Source organism: Meles meles, chromosome 14 (genome assembly GCF_922984935.1).
Source record: "Meles meles chromosome 14, mMelMel3.1 paternal haplotype, whole genome shotgun sequence".
NCBI classification, from domain to species: domain Eukaryota; kingdom Metazoa; phylum Chordata; class Mammalia; order Carnivora; family Mustelidae; genus Meles; species Meles meles.
Genome location: NC_060079.1, coordinates 75669178 through 75685624, shown reverse-complemented (window position 1 = coordinate 75685624; position 16447 = coordinate 75669178). Strand labels below are relative to the sequence as shown.

Sequence of the window (16447 nt, the reverse complement as noted above, 5' to 3'; positions counted from 1 at the left end):
TAGAAAAGTGTTTGGCACATAATAATATTCAATAAATAATCGAAGGGGGATAACCCTCACTTTCCCTGAAGTGTTTTTTTTTTTAAAGATTTTATTTATTTACGTGACAGAGAGAGATCACAAGTAGGCAGAGAGGCAGGCAGAGAGAGAGAGGGAAGCAGGCTCCCTGCCGAGCAGAGAGCCCGATGAGGGACTCGATCCCAGGACCCCGGGATCACGACCTGAGCCGAAGGCAGCAGCCTAACCCACTGAGCCACCCAGGCGCCCCTCCCTGAAGTTTTTTATCCTGTAATTAAATGTCCCAGAAACAATCTCTGATTTATACTTTTAGCACTACCTTCTGAGTCTGATTCATTTAGCAAGTACTTTATTTATTTATTTGTTTTTCTAGAGAGAGAGAGCATGTGTGTGCACAGGATCCGGGGGAGCAGAGAAGAGGGGAGCGAGGGCCAGAGGGAGAGAGAGAGAGAGAGAGAATCCCAAGCAGGCTCCACACCCAGCACAGAGCCCAACGTGGGGCTCAGTCTCACGATAGTGAGACCACAACCTGAGCCTAAACCAAGAGTCAGACACTTAACCAACTAAGCCACAGAGGCGCCCCACAAATGCTTTAAATGTGACACTGCTTATCAAACTGTCTCACACAACCCACATTTCTGAAACTTTTAGTTTTAAATACAGGGCATTTCTCAAGGACCAATAAAGCTTTCTGCATCCAGTTTGTGATAAGTGTTTGAGAAAATGTTTTCCCTATAGATTTAAATTGCACTTTTATCCATCTTTTTTTTTTTAATATTTTATTTATTTGACAGAGAGAAATCACAAGCAGGCAGAGAGGCAGGCAGAGAGAGAGGAGGAAGCAGACTCCCTGCGGAGCAGAAAGCCTGATGCGGGGCTCGATCCCAGGACCCTGAGATCATGACCTGAACCGAAGGCAGAAACTGAGCCACCCAGGCACCCCTATCCATCTTTTAAAACAGATTCATCTCAGATGCCTGGGTGGCTCAGTCAGTTAAGCATTTGCCTTCAGCTCAGGTCATGATCTCAGGGTCCTATGATCAAGTCCCATATCACGATCCCTGCTCAGAGGAGAGGTGGCTTCTCCCTCTGCCCCTCCCCACCCCGGCTCCTGCTCTCTCTTCCCCTGCCCCACCCCGTCTCACAAAAATAAATAAGTAAGTAAACAAATAAAATCTTTAAAAAAAAGATTCATCTCAGCAGCTACATTTCTATAGCATTAATTTTTATGGCTGGACTTGAGATTTGTCTCAAAGAAAAATCAAAGCTACTCGTTTCTAGAACTTTCTTATAAAGTAAATGGATGATAATTTTTACAGTACTGGTCTAGGAATCTGCAAATATCAGCAAACAAGGTGATACACCAGGAGTGTGAGATTATCCTAGGGTCAAGTTCAAGGCAGTAAGTCATTTTCCTGTTAGTTACAAACACTTCCAACCTGCCATTAGTTACCAGGAAGCTGGAATGAGCCACTTAACTACTTACTGCATGTCTAAGGTGCTTCTAATAAAATTAATGGTTGTAGTGGCGGTTGTTGTTTTATTGTTAATATCTCTGCTATGAAATAAGAAGTTTGGGCTATGCCAGTGGTCTTCGAACATCCCCAGATGTTTAATCCTTTTTTCTAAAAAACGTAAATCGTACCAAGAAGTCTACCATAAAAAGTTAAAAAAAGTAAGCCGCCTTGGATGCTGATATAAATGGTCGTTAGAAAATTTCTTGTGAAATGTAAGAATGTTTGAAATGCCAACACCTTTGTGGAAACAAAATATCTGCAAGGTTTCTAGTCCTTCAAAATATTCTGAAAGTAAAACATACTTCAGACTGAAAAAGGAGAATTCGCCTCTGCCATTCGTCAGGCTGAGAAGGCACAGATTATATTCACTGCAAAATAGACAAGAAACCACATTCCTCCCATGGATACACCGAAGTGAGATGTCAGATATCCCCCTTCAGTGGGTGACTGCTGCTTTCTTACTAAGAAAACTTGCTCTGGAAAAGCACTGACTGTAAGAGACATTGCTATTTGGAATTGTCAGTAAGATAGGCTAGCGACGTAAGCGCTCTATCTCATCTGTAAAGTGGAGGAAATTCTCTGCCTGGTCTTTATCATACAACACAGGACTAAGCCTCAGATGTAACCATGCTATGAAAGCTCTTCACGGACAGAACTACACATAGAGGGTTGTTCATTGGAATTAGTACTTTAAACAACAAGGCTCAAATATAAAAGAAACCATTAGCCCAGATGACGTACATCGCTGTGTATTCCACCCAGCTTCCCTATTTTAGCCCTCGTGTTACGAGCTTGGGTTGGGGCTCACTTGGATATGGGTTCAAATCCTAGCACTCTTGTTTGCTGGCAGTTTGCCTCCTAAGAGAGTTGTTTAGCCTCTTGGAGACATTTCATATGTAAAATGGGAATGGTAACATCTGCTTCATGCTCTTGTTCATGGGATAAAATGAGAGAAGAGTCAAATTGTGCAGAACACATACATAACAGCACCCACAACGTGTCCATTTCCTACATCAAGGGAATTGAGCTGCATTTTCTCTTGTAATGTCTACATTTCTAGGCACCAGGTGAGCATTATTTCCTTTAAGGAGTTACTGTTTGGGGGAGCCTGGGTGGCTCAGTCCATTAAGTGTCTGCCTTCAGCTTGGGTCATAATTTCAGGGTCCTGGGATCAAGCCCCGCATCGGGTTCCTTGCTTGGCACTGAGTCGCTTCTCCCTCTCCCTCTCTCTCTGCGATCTCTCTTGCTCTCGCCCTCTCTCAAATAAATAAATAAAATCTTAAAAAAAAAGTTACTGTTTGGCAAGCAGGACCAAATTACTTGATTCTGGTTTTAGGAAGAATAGGGGCAACAATATTATGGGCTCAGATTGCTTTGTAGACTAACCATGATTCCCTGCAATGTAATTAGGTTCCATCATGATGGATGGTCAAATCCCTTTTTCTGGGAGTTCTTACAGTTATTCTCTAATTCATGATTAAGGATATATTCACCAAAACTAATGATATAATCTCACACATATAATCTCTCTAGTCTTTGCTTATTATTCCTAAAAGTACAGAAGATAGGCATGAATAGCATACACCGTTTCAAATGGAATTGTCTGGAAAAGTCCACAGACTTTTTAGAAAAGACACTGCATTTCTTTTATGGAGAAAAAGTCAATGCTTTATTTTAAATATTGACAGCAAGGGGCGCCTGGGTGGCTGGGTCAGTTGATGGTCTGAATCTTGATTGCAGCTCAGGTCATGATCTCAGGGTCATGAGACTGAGCCCCTCATGGGGCTCTACGATGGGGCTTTGCAATGGGGCTCTGCTTGGGATTCTCTCTGCACCTCCCCAACCTGCTCGTGTACATTCTCTCGCACTAAATAAATAAATAAATAAATCTGACAGCAGCGCACATCATCTTTAAAACATTAATTCCAGAAATACCAGGATTGAATTTAATATGAAAGAACATAGCTTCATGAGGTTTTTTTTCCCTCTGTTCCTTAATTTCTTTGCCATGGGAATTGTTTAGCATTGAGATCTGTTGTACTAAGTAAAATAACTTGACAGAATGAAAAGAAGGAAAAAATAACCCTGTTGCTTTCAAATTTAACAACAGTGTTTTACAGCCCGGTTTAGAAATGGAAGGAAGGAATTCAATTATTTGGACAATGTATTTGTTTCTACTTTTTGCCCACAAATTTTCTAAAATTTTCTAAATTAGCCTAGTGAATGGATCCTGGGTTGAACTGCAAAGCCTTTTTGTTAAGTTCATACAGATTTACACAGGGAAGATGATCAAATTAAACTTCACTTAAATAAATATTATTGAATACCTAATTCCATTCCATTCCACCACAGTGGCAAGTGCTGGAAACTCATACAAAGGCTACAAGTCTGCCCTCGGGAAACCTAGTCCAGTAGGGAATCAGTTGCATAAACCCGCTATTAGAGCAGAGAGGGGTGGGTATCGTAACAGAAGCCGGAGCAAAAAACTATAGGGCAAGGTAGACAGACTTTTCTGTAAAAGGGAGATGCCCTTTTGTTTTCAATGCTTTAGGCTAATGCCCTAAATACTTTAGGCTTTGTGGGCCACACACTCCTCGACTGGACGAGCATGACTATGTTTTCAGTAAAAGTTTATTTATGAATACTGAACTGTTCATATCATGTAAATTTCATGGGTCGCAGGCATTCTTTTTTCCTTTCAAGCACTTAAAAATGCAAAACTCATTAGCTCATGGGCCATACAAAAACAAGTGCTGGATATATGTCGTAGGTCATTTGGGGCCAACGATGACTTTTTTAAATGATTTATTAGAACAATTTGGTAATAGTTCAGTAGACTTTGCAGGGTTATTTAGATTTCAAGCTTCTTATATAGTCTCCTTGTTCTGTTATTTATTTCACATTATACCTACAGTTTCTTTTTTAAAACGATTTTATTTATTTATTTGACAGAAAGAGAGATCACAAGCAGAGATGCAGGCAGAGAGAGGGGGAAGCAGGCTCCCCGCTGAGAAGAGCCCCTGATACGGAGCTTGATCCCAAGACCCTGAGATCATGACCTGAGCAGAAGGCAGAGGCTCAACCCCCTGAGCCACCCAGGCCCCCCATAACTACAGTTTCAAAAGATGAAGCTGTGTTGTATCTGTAGTGTGTTACTTGCAATGTTGGAGGCATGTGGGAGGGGAGCAGGACATGGGGCCAGCCTCTTTCACATCAAGTAGCAGTCTATTCAGTCAAATATAAATACAAATCAGGCATCTACCTTGGCTACCTTATTGCACGGAAGTCCGGAAAACAGAGCTTGGCAATTACCCGCTTGGATATAGACAACAAAGATGGGCAAACTGGGTAATTCCAACTAAAGATAATTAATTGGTTTGAATCATTTAAGTTGATAAAGGACATGTCTGGTGAGCTTTAAACCCACGTAAGTCATTTGCAGGCTTGACCCTGAGCCTGGAGGATATTGGAGATTATAGATGGCAAAGTAAGGACCCGAATGAACACAAAAACAGCTGATGGTGGGTGACCCCTTTTCCGCCAGTGACTCATCCATACAATTTGGATGCAACCTGATAGCCTCCGTGTGTTAACTGTGTTCCTAAATCCACCAGAGCAGTAGTGCTGTGTAACTCTTAGGTAACCCACCAATCCTAAACTAACAAGCCATGTACTTGTAACTGACCACTCAGTTTCCTTGAAACACGGCCTGATTCTCACCTTTCTAAAGGAAGTCTACATCCTTGCCTTGCCTGGCGGTTGTATTCACACCTTGTCCCTGTGTGTGCCCATACATAAGAAAATCCTGGGACTCTAGATCTGATTGCAGTCTACCTGAACCGGAGTCTGCATTTTAAACCAAAATCTTCAGTTGATTCACATGTACATTTCAGTTTGAGAAGCACTAGAGCAAATCTTCACTAAATCATGTTTCCCAAACTTGAATGTGCATCATAAACCCTGGTTAACATGCTAGGCCACACTCCTGGAACTGGTGGTTCAGGAGATCTGGGGTGTGCCCTGAAATTTTGCATTTCTAAATTCCTAGATGCTTTGATACTGCTGGGCTGGGATCCAGAATTTTTGCACATTTTGCATTTTACACATCTTTGCATTTTGCAAACTACTACTTTAAACTATTTGTCTATGAGTTATTTTTTGAGAGTTACCTGAAGACTTCATCCCATAGAGCCCAATCTATGTTGAATCAGATTCTTTAGCCTTACCTGGTAATAAATACAACTGAACACTCACCTTGTCACCGACTTTAATTTTCTATCACCAGCGGAATTATTTATTCATGTACGTGGGTTATTTTCTTTTGCCAACACAACTCAACTTCCCTCAAAAAAGAAAAGACTGGAATCATTTTTTATTAAAAAAAATAAGATGTTTACTGCTACTCTTTAAATAAATTGTTAAAAATATATGCTAGACAGTTTTTTAAATATTTCTATTTAATTAGGAACTTCTCAAGACAAGAAAGAATTCTCTGAAATAAGTTATGGCTTATGGATCTCATCTTTTAGATTTCTTTTGGAATTGTACATCCATTCAAAACACAACCATGTCTACATTATCTGAAATGTTTGGATAAAAATCAAATTGTAATGAGATTTCAACTAGTCCACATACATGAAACAGTGGGAGGTGCAGAAAAAGATTAAGAGGGATTATTGCTATTCCAGTAACTACTTAGATATTTGTGTCTTTGGGGAGAGATGACAGGAGTGGACCTCTAACCCTGTGCCGTCCTTGTCACCTAGGTCCCCAAAGGAGCGTTGCTTAAACGCAGGATGAAAAAGTCTCTACAGAAAAAATTCTCCTTCAGCTTTAGGTCTTCACTCTTCTAATTTCTGGGGTTCAAGATTAGTCCTAGGAGCCGGGGACCGACAGGAAGTCATTTCTTTCATTGTCCCCAACAACCACTGTTTTGTTTTAAAAGGGAGAATTGGAAGACAGGTGTTGGTATGGACTATGTGATTACCTGTGTCCAGTAGGATATGGGCGCTGAGTGTGTGATGTGTGTACCTGTCAGGTGGGGGCTCTGTGTGTGTGTGGCTGTGATGTGCCCCCAGGTGCGTCTCTGTCGCGGTGAGAGCCAAGTCCGCTGCGAGGCCCCAGGCGGGGCGCCTTAGCGCGGGAGCGTCCGTGGTGGGTGTGTGCTCGCGCCCGCCTCCAGGGGGCGCCGGCGGGGGCGGCCTCCCGGGGCGGCTGCGCCCGTCTCGCCCCAGATTTCCGCTCGCTGCCCGGCCTGCTGTCCCCGACGGCGCCGCGCTGTGCGGCAGGTGAGGCGCGGCGCGCGGACCGGGCGGGAGGACCTGTCCCCGCTCTCGCCGCGCGGGGGCTCTGGGGACGCCGGGAGCTCGGGGCGTCCGTCCCTGCGCGGTTGGCCGCAGGAGCCGGGGAGGGGGGAGAAGAGGCCGGGGACCGAACTTGGCCGTGGAGGCGCCGCGGGCGGCCTGCGGGACCGGCCGGAAGGGAGGGGGCACCCGGCCACGAAACGCGTCCCCAGAGTCGCCGCACGCGGCGGGACGCGGACGCCACCGCCAGCGAGGGCGTGGGCGAAGAAAGCTGGTTCCCGTCCGCAGGTGTGGACGCTGCCCGTTCCTACCCAGGAGAGAGAGAGGGTGATTCAGAAGCTGGTTTTGAAAGGATCTCACGGGTGAACGAGGGTAGTAGCGCTTTTCAGAAATTGTTAATTTCGGAGATTCCTGTCTGTGAGGAAACCAAAAGCTGCCAAAGAAATCTACAAACTTCTGGCATTTCCTTGGAGCTGTTGGTGACCCCTCTGAGGCGTGGGGAGAAATTTCTCTTGCTGCCGTGGTTACCCAGTGCGGTTACTGCCCTTTCGCTCTGTCGCCCAGAGATGACTCGGTGATCGTACTTGAAACCCTGTCAGAGCAGGTTTTAATATACGTGCTGCCGAAGCGAGCACGGTCAGTGCAGTTTTAAAACATCCCTTCCTGACTTGCTTTAATAAACTTAATAAAGCTTGCTTTATTAACCTAGAACTGGTAAAAACAAAAAAATGCATGAGACTTGTAGCCACTTTTTAGAAAGCAGATCATTCATTTTGCCAGATGTTCTAGGGAGAAATCATGCGTTAGAAACGGAAGGACAGGGATGTCTGGGTGGCTCAGTGGGTTAAGCATCAGACTCATGACTTCCCTGGAGGTCATGATCTCAGGGTTGTGAGATCGAGCCCCGAACGTGGAGCCTGCTTCAGATTCTCCCTCTGCCCCTCCCCGCTCTCTAATAAAAAAGCAAAACAGAAAAATAAAGGAAATGAGACACTTCTAAATCTGTTGGATTGACCTACATAAAGTGTAGGTCTCACACTGTCCTTATGTACTTTTTCCTAGAACCGAGGACTATTCTCCCTGGTCTCATTCAATTTATTGAAATGCTAATATGGAGAACTCCTGCAGTTTGCCCTCATTTTCCCAAAATGCCTTGTTTTCCTGGAACGACTCCCAGGAGAAGCCAGAAGTTCCTGAATAAGCAGAGGGTCCTGGTAGAGAGCATTTGTATTTCAAAAGCTGAGTTGGTAAAGGTAAATTAATTTCTAATTGGTGGATTTTTGTCAAATATTTTGGACTAGTTGACCTTGCCAACGAGGGTCTTAACTGTTAGCATCAGACTAGAGAGGGTGGTTATTCATGCTGGTCTTAGATACTGGGCAGCAGGAAGTAGAAGAGAACAGCGACAGAAGCTGTTACTGTTTTTAAAATTATCTGTTCTTTCTTTCTTTCTTTTTTTAATCTAGTGAGATCTCGTGGAAGTTCCGGCCTGTGTCAGCTCTTCCAAGTGGAGTGACTGGAAGGCTTTGTACCGAGTTAGCCAGGCACTTTACCGGGGGGTAGGGGCCCCCGAGGACTGGTATGGAGGTGAATGCCACAGTGTTTGTTTGCAGAGGGACAGGTCCCAAGGAGAGGCGATAAGGGACACATTCAAGCGATCTTAGCATTCTTCTCTAGAACGTTCTCTATTCAGGGGCAAACCTTAGCAATTAGAGATTTTATTAAGAGAGCACCAGGTAAACATGACCAGCCTCTCATTTAACAGAAACTCATTCTTTTTAACCGAAGGTCTCTCTCTTGTCAGTGAAACTGCTCAGGGCAGGACAGCTTTGTTTAGCTTGGACCTGCCCTTGGACCTGAGAACTGTGTAGGCAGAGCTTACTGTGGGTAAGGTGTTACCCTCCTGCAATGGAATTACAGGAAAGACCCTGTTCCTTGGAATCTCAGGGTTTGTATGGACTCATGGGGTAATAGACACAGTAAAGAGCTAACACATTAAGGACGAAAGAAATTTTAAAGAAACGATGGTCTTTTGGGCCGCAGAGAGGTGAATGGTCACTGGAGGACCTGGCTACCGTCACATTTGTTCTGGACTTTGAGCAGAGAGTAGAATTTTAATGGGCTGAGGAGTGGAATGGGGCATTCCTGGTTGGCAGACACCATGAACCAAGATAAGGAGCTTAAAATATAACTATGTTCAGAGATAGCAGAGCAAGGGGTGTGCTGAGGCGGGACTCTGTATAAGAAGGGGTGAGGTGGGAGGCCTGTCTGAGGAGAAAGGCTGTCTGGCTGCAAACCCCACTTTTCTTTTTAAGAAGGGGAGGGGCAGAGGAAGAGGGAGAGAGAGAATCTTAAACCGGCTCCATGCCCACGGTGGAGCAGGACTCAGGACTCGATCTCACAACCCTGAGATCATGACCTGAGCCAAAAATCAAGAGTCAGACACTTAACCAATTGAGCCACCTAGGTGTCCTTATAAACTCTACTTTTGGATCAAGGTTTGGGTTTTCTTTTTCTTTTTTATTAAAACAAACACAAAAGCAGAGAGACTAGTACAATGAACTTCCCCATTGTATTTCCACAAGTAGATCGATCAGTTTGCTAAAACAATTTCTTTGGCTATATCTGCTTCACCTTTTTCTTGTTGAAGCAGTTTGAATTCCAGAGATGTCCTGTTGCCCTCAGAGAGTGTAGTCCGTGCTTCCAACAAAAGGTCTTTTTCTCATATAGCCTTAATACCATCATCCTCTCCTGACATCAAGACCCAGTCCACAAAGTTCCTTGATGGCCTCAAAAATGCACTTACTTTTACTGTTGGAATCCATACAAGGTCCACATGTAGTATTTTGTTGAGTAGCTGTTGCCTCTTTTCATCTAGGACATGGGTTCAGCAGACTTTGTGACAAGCGCCAGACACTAACTTGAGCAGGCTTTGGAGGCTGTGTGGTCTCAGCTGCAACCACTCAACTGTGCTTTCCTGCAAAAGTAGCTAGAGATGATATGGATGTGAACGAGGGTGGCCATGTCCCAATAAAATTTTGTTTTCAAGGCTTTTGGGTTTGAACTCCACTGGCAGCTGGACTTACCTAAGGGCCCGAGTTTGCTGACCCTGGTCTGTCGCGGTCCTGGCGAGTTTCTTTAGTGCTGGCGATTTACTGGTGGCCGCTGGCTGCCTATAGGTGGCTCACATTCCAGATTTATTTGGCTTTTTGTATAATATGGTTTAGCTTGTTCCTCTATCCCCTGTAGTTCCTGTAAGCTGGAAGTTAGATCTAAATGTTTAGGTTAATTAGGTTCCGTTTCTCCATTTTGGGCAGGTGTACTAAAGAAGTGATTTGAATTGTTTTTTAATATAAATTTATGACTTTAAAAAACTCAGAAGCCCTCATTAAGAGGCTCAATATTCCTGAAATAGGTTTTGCCTGATGGCTGAAAATACACTTTTTTTCTTTCTCATCTTATTTTCCTTACTTGAAAGAGAGGCTGTGATTGCTATTTCTCAAGGATGTAGAGAACTTTGAACCCCTCAGCTAAGTCAGTGGTAACTCTCCTCTGTTCACACTACCCCATGGCCCCTTGGCTGGGACCACTTTTTCCCACTGATTGGAAATATCTTCCTTCCTGGACCCAGGACCAGGGTTTCAGATGCCATCCAGCAGGGGCTGAGTGATTTTTTTTTGAAGCCCCCTGTCTCTGAAACACTTAACTTTCTTCACTTGCCCTCCTCTTCATCCCCTGCAGCAGGACTGAATGCTGGATACCTGGTCCATGGTCTATGGGTCACGCTGTGAGGATGGAGTTCTTCTTATCCTGCTGTCCCATTAGAAGGATTCTGAAGTCAGAAGCTTTGTAAGCTCTCACACTTACTATGGTGCTGGATTTCAGGGTGACACAGTTTTGAAGAGACAAGTGTACAGGTAAGAATTGTTTTTTCCTCTGTTCTAGAGTATGTCTTACTCCTAAATCCCAGAGCACCAGAGTAAGTATCTTGACAAAGAGTGTCACTTGGAAGTTCTTGTCTTTCTGTTGCTTAAGTTTAGTAGGTGAAACTGTGTGTCTGTTCATCCCTGTACCCATTTTTCTGGATAACATGTTATTGGTCTTTTTCATATTGATTTGTAAGAATTCTTTTTTTTTTTTTACTTTTTTTTAATTTATTTGACAGAGAGAGACACAGAAAGAGAGGGAACCCAAGCAGGAGGAGTGGGAGAGGGAGAAGCAGGCTTCCCACTGAGCAGGGAGCTTGATGTGGGGCTTGATCCCAGGATCATGGGATCATGACCCGAGCTAAAGGCAGACGCTTAATGACTGAGCCCCCCAGGTACCCCTGTAAGAATTCTTTATACATTGGAGATGCTAGTCTTTTGTCATAGGTGTTAGACCTGTTTCCCCCATTTTTTAAACTTTGTTTACAATATTTATACCTGCAGAAAATTTAATTTTATATATGGAAAAAATACCGGTTTCCCCTTTGTAGTTTCCTCAATTTATGTTTTGCTTAGAAAGACTTGTCCGGGGGTGCCTGGGTGACTCAGTTGGTTAAGCAACTGCCTTCGGCTCAAGTCATGATCCCGGAGTCCCGGGATCGAATCCGCACAGGGCTCCCAGCTCCACAGGGAGTCTGCTTCTCCCTCTGACCTTCTCACCTCTCATGCTTTCTCGCACTGTCTCTCTCTCTCAAATAAACAAATAAAATCTTTAAAAACAAAACAAAATGAAACTTGTTCATTTCAAGACTTTCTTTTTTTTTTTTTAAGTCTTAGCAACACAGGTAAATGAGCATGTGATGAGAACTAGGAACATGTGATTCTGTAAAAGAAGAATATTGAGAGGCTCCTGGGTGGCTCAGTCGGTTACGCATCTAGTTCAGGTCATGACCTCAGGTTTGTGAGATTGAGCCCCATGTTGATCTCCACCTTTTTTTTTTTTTAAGATTTTATTTATTTATTTGACAGACAGAGACCACAAGTAGGCAGAGAGGCAGGCAGAGAGAGAGGGGGAAGCATGCTCCCCACCAAGTAGAGAGTCCAATGTGGGGCTCAATCCCAGGACCCTGAGATCATGACCTGAGCCGAAGGCAGAGGCTTTAACCCACTGAGCCACTTCGGTGCCCCTGGGCTCCACCTTCTGTGTGGGGTCTGCTTGGGCTTTTCTCTCCCTCTCCCTCTGCCCCTCCCCACGCTTGCACACTCTCTCTCTCAATTCAAAATAAATTAATTCAAAAAAAAAATTGAAGGGACTCTTTCTACTAGATAATATAATATTAAATCGATTAAATGTTGGTGTTGTTTGGTCGATAAGTGTTGAAGTTGGGATTTGGGTATTTGGGGGGTCATTATATCATCGCTTCTGTATGGATTTGACTTTCCATAATCAAAAAGTTTTCTTTAAAAAAAAAAAAAAAGGAATAGCAGAGGGAGAAACCGCCTTTGTTCCATTTGTTGATACTGAGCAACTATTAAGTTTCTCTGTGTTGGACACTGGGGGTGAGGGGTTAATAAATCCACAGGATCTTGGAACTTAGGTTTCTCGTGCAGGAGACAGGTATCAGTGCTCTGGTTAGGGCAGCAACTCCCGTGTCAGACCACCTGGCTTCCAGTCCTGGCCTTGCCGGATACTAGCTTCTCATTTAAAAAATGAGGGATGATAATTATGTCTTCCTGGTAGGGTTTTGGGGAGGAGTGAATGAGAAAGCCCTGAAAAATCCTTCTCGTGGTACTTAGTGTTTAGTCCGTGCTCAGTAAGCAGTAAGCTCTGAAGGAGAGGGTGTCCGCAGTGAAGCAGGCAGCGAGCCAGAGAGGCTTAGGGGCCGAGCGTGTGTGTGCAGTGGAGGTCACTCGTCTTTCCGTTCTCTGGGTCAGGAGTCAACATGGGTCCCTGTGGGCTGAAGTCAGGGCATCAGTGAGGCTGTGTCCCCTCCTGAAGGCTCTGGGGGAGACTCTATTTTCTCCCCTTTTCCCACTCCCAGAGGCCGCCCGCATTCCTTGGTTCACGGCCCCCTCCTTCCTCCTGGAGAGATGGCATGTGACAGGTGGCATGTCGTCCCTTCGCCCATCCACGTGGTCCCAGCTCTGTCTCTGACCCCAGACAGGAAGGGCTGCTCCACTTTTGAGGACTGGCGTGGTGCAAATGGGCCCATTTGGGTGATCCAGGATAATTTCTGCATTTAAGGCCCTTACTGTTACTCCCATCTCTTACCGCGTGCGGGGGACCATGTTCACCGGCTCGGGGGTCTCTGGGAGGCCTGCGTTCGGTCAGCTCGTCTCGTGGCGCAGGGGCTGCTGCAGGGGCAGGGCAGCGCCGCAGACGTCGGGACCAGCAGGTGGTCATTACCAGGCGCTACCAATCCCCGGGGCGTGGTGCCTTTGCTCTCCCCTGCTGACCCGGTGACTCCAGACGCTTGGGGCCTCTTCTTTGTCACTGGGGAGAGATGCTTCTGGGTGACCGGAGACAGATGAGCTCCCCCGAAGGCCATCAGAACCTCCCTCCTGTGCCCCGTCTTCCCCACGGGTCCCTCCTGCCTCTGCGCCCAGATGGGGCTTTTCCTGCTCACGGCTCTTCAACCATTTACTTTTCTCTGCTATGTTTGCCCATGTAATTGCCTTTGCACACTAGCCTAAAACCCTGTTGGACTATTTTAAACAAAAGTCCTGCTGAACTATTTAGCATTTTCTCATATGCGAACTCTGCTGAGATGAGAACCGTACCTTCCTCTTTTGATTCCCCGTGGTACCGTCCGCTTAATAGGCCACCAGTAAGAAAAATATTTCCAGTTGGTTGAGTGTGTTACTGGAACTCTGATATTTTGAATTATGTCAGAATAAAAGAGGAAGCGTAAATTAGAACGTCTCCTGTTAATGCTGTCCTCTTCTCCGTGTGTTCGTACCACTGCACCTGTCTTCGGTGAGAGTTAATTACCTCTTCCTGCTGTTGTCCCGTGCACTTAGAAAGATGCAGCTGGTGAGTTAATGAAGATTATTAATACTTCTACATCTCGGGGTAGTTTTATTAATTTATGAGCATTAAGTGAGATTTGAAAAGCATTCCTTGAGCCATTATTTGTGCCATTACAAAGCCCTTATTTGTGAGAAGCAGCGCAACTGCCGGAACTCTTTCTCGCGCAACTTGGCTTTCTGTAAAGTTAAATACAGATTATAAAAGCCTAAAGGGGAAATCACAGTTGACCCTTGAGCAGCACAGGTTCGAACTTCGTGAGTCCACTCATGTGCAGCTTTTTTTTTTTATAAATACAGTATTGTAAATGTATTTTTTCTTCCTCATGAGTTTTTAAATGACATTTTCTTTTCTCTAGCTTACTTATTATAAGAATACAGTGTTGTAATACATATAACATACAAAATACGCATTAGTTGACACACGTGTTACCACTAAGGCAGTAAGCTCTTGGTAGTTGAGTTTTGGGGGACTCAGAAGTTATACTCAGATTTTTCAAATGCAGGATATTGGTGCCCAGCTCCAGCGTTGTTCAAGGGTGACTGTGGTGTGTATTATAAATGAATAAAGAACAGTTAGATGGCAGTTTGGGGGAGTTTTGTGAAGACTAAGTCATTGTTTTTTTTTTTTTTTTCTCTCTCAGCATTTTCTTATGAACATTTCCAGCCATACTCAAAAGGAGAGGACAGTAAACCTTAACCCTTCGTGAACCGACACAATGTCGGAAATCCATGCACCATCCTGGTTTTGCCGCTCTTGTTCCGTTAGCTCTTCTCCCTGTGTTTTTTTTTGTTGTTGTTGAGTTTTTGTTTTTTGCTTACTTCTGGAGAATTTTGAAGCAAATACCAGAAATCACATCATTTTATCACTAAATATTTTGGTATGAATTTTTTAAAGTTTAGTTTTTTATATAACTATAGTCCTCCCTAACAATGAATGAAAAATCCTTAATATTATCTAATACTGTATTCAAATATTTCCATTTGCCTTAAAAGGTCTGTGCAGTTGGTTTATTCAAACCAGAGTCAAAACAAAGTCCATTCATTGTATCTGGTTTTCACATCTCCTAAGTCTATTTTAGTAATAAATATTGGTGTATGTCAGACATTAGCTTAATTCAGAGTTCTCTTATTCTTACTTTTACCTCTTATTTTTAACTCTGTTTTAGAGTAGGTACATACTCTCATACTTTTATTATTACTAGAATTTATATAAAGTAAAATTGGCCTTTTCATTGTATAATTCTGTAGGTTTTAAAATTGATTGATGTAGCCTTCATCACAGTTCTGTCACAGAACAGTTCCACCACCAAAAAAAGCCAGAAAACAAAACCAAAAAATACCAAGCCCTCCCTCATTCTGTCCCACTGTAAGTCAAACCCTTCCCCTTCCCCTGACTGCTGACAATCCTTGATCTGGTCTCCATCTTTTTTATATATATATTTGTTTATTTATTTGGGAGAGAGGGCAAGAGGGGGAGCCCACGATGTTGGGGGGGGGTGTCTGGAGTCAGAGGGAGAGAGAGAATCCCAAGCAGATTCCACACTGAGTATGGATTCCAGTGCAAGGCAGGATTCCAGTGCATGACATGACCTGAGCTGTAGCCAGTAGTCGGATGCCTAACGGACTGAGCCCCCGAGGTGCCCAGATCTGTCTCCATCTTGAAAAGTTTTTCCTTTTCACATGTCACATCATGAATGTTACCTAAATGAGATTAAACAGTATGCAACTCTTGAGACTGGCTTTCTTCACTCAGACAGCCTCTGTGAGATTCTTCCATGCATATATTCCTTTTCATTGCTGAGGAGCGTGTTGCATCTTATGGGCATTTCCCAGTTTATGGATCCATGCACTGTTAAAGAACATCGGATTCTTTACAGTTTGGGGGAATAGGAATGGAGCTGCTGCAAACATTGATATGTAGGTCCTTATGTGATGGAAATTTTTCATCTTTTTAGAGCAGATTCCCAGGAGCAAAATGGCTGAGTCATATGTTATGTGTAGGCTTAACTTTTTGAGAAACTGGCGAACTTTTCCAGAGTGGCCATACCCCACCATCTTGCATCTCAGCCACCAGTGTATGAGAGTTCCAGTTGCTCCATATTTTTGTTAGCACTTGATATTGTCAGGTGTTTTCATTTCAGCCTTCTAATAGATGTGTTTTTTTTAATTATCTGATTTCAGTCTTTTGAGTACTATAAAAAGTTATTTTTAATAACTCTTGAATAAATTACTGAATTAAATTTACTTTATATGCCTATTATAAAAATAATTAATTCTGGTTTTCTGGTGATATGCCATAATTAAATATGGTAAATATTCTATATGGAAAATATTAAATTAAAACCAGAATGTTATTTAGGGAGAAGACTTTAAGTCCCACCAGTTGACACCGTCCTTGGCAAAGGGTTACAGAATGCTATCAGAATACATTTTTCAGTGGTCCATTCATTGTATGTTGGGCATGCCTCATTTCTGTTGTATCATTAGTAACCCATAGTGCCATAACTGCTTTTGCCATCAGTTGTCTGTTAGGGTAGATTGATCAGGGAGGGGGCCACCTGGGTGGCTCAGCCAGTGAAGCGTCCACTCTTGATTTCCTCTGGGGTCCTGAGATAGAGCCCGGCCCTGCCCTTTATGCTGGGTCTGGAGCAGC

The 16447-nt window shown here is 43.8% G+C and overlaps 1 protein-coding gene across 11 annotated transcripts in view; it reads left to right on the top strand.

Annotated features, from left to right (window-relative positions):
- The first annotated feature begins 6734 nt into the window (after positions 1-6734).
- GGACT (gamma-glutamylamine cyclotransferase) overlaps positions 6735-16447 on the top strand; it is a 53545-nt gene continuing 43832 nt past the window's right edge. For 5 of the 11 annotated variants that reach the window (XM_045978138.1, XM_045978136.1, XM_045978134.1 and 2 more), the window contains exon 1: positions 10576-10755. The gene's annotated coding sequence lies outside the window, so the exon portion shown is untranslated. The other 6 variants (XR_006814902.1, XR_006814900.1, XR_006814898.1 and 3 more) reach the window with 6 other exon arrangements.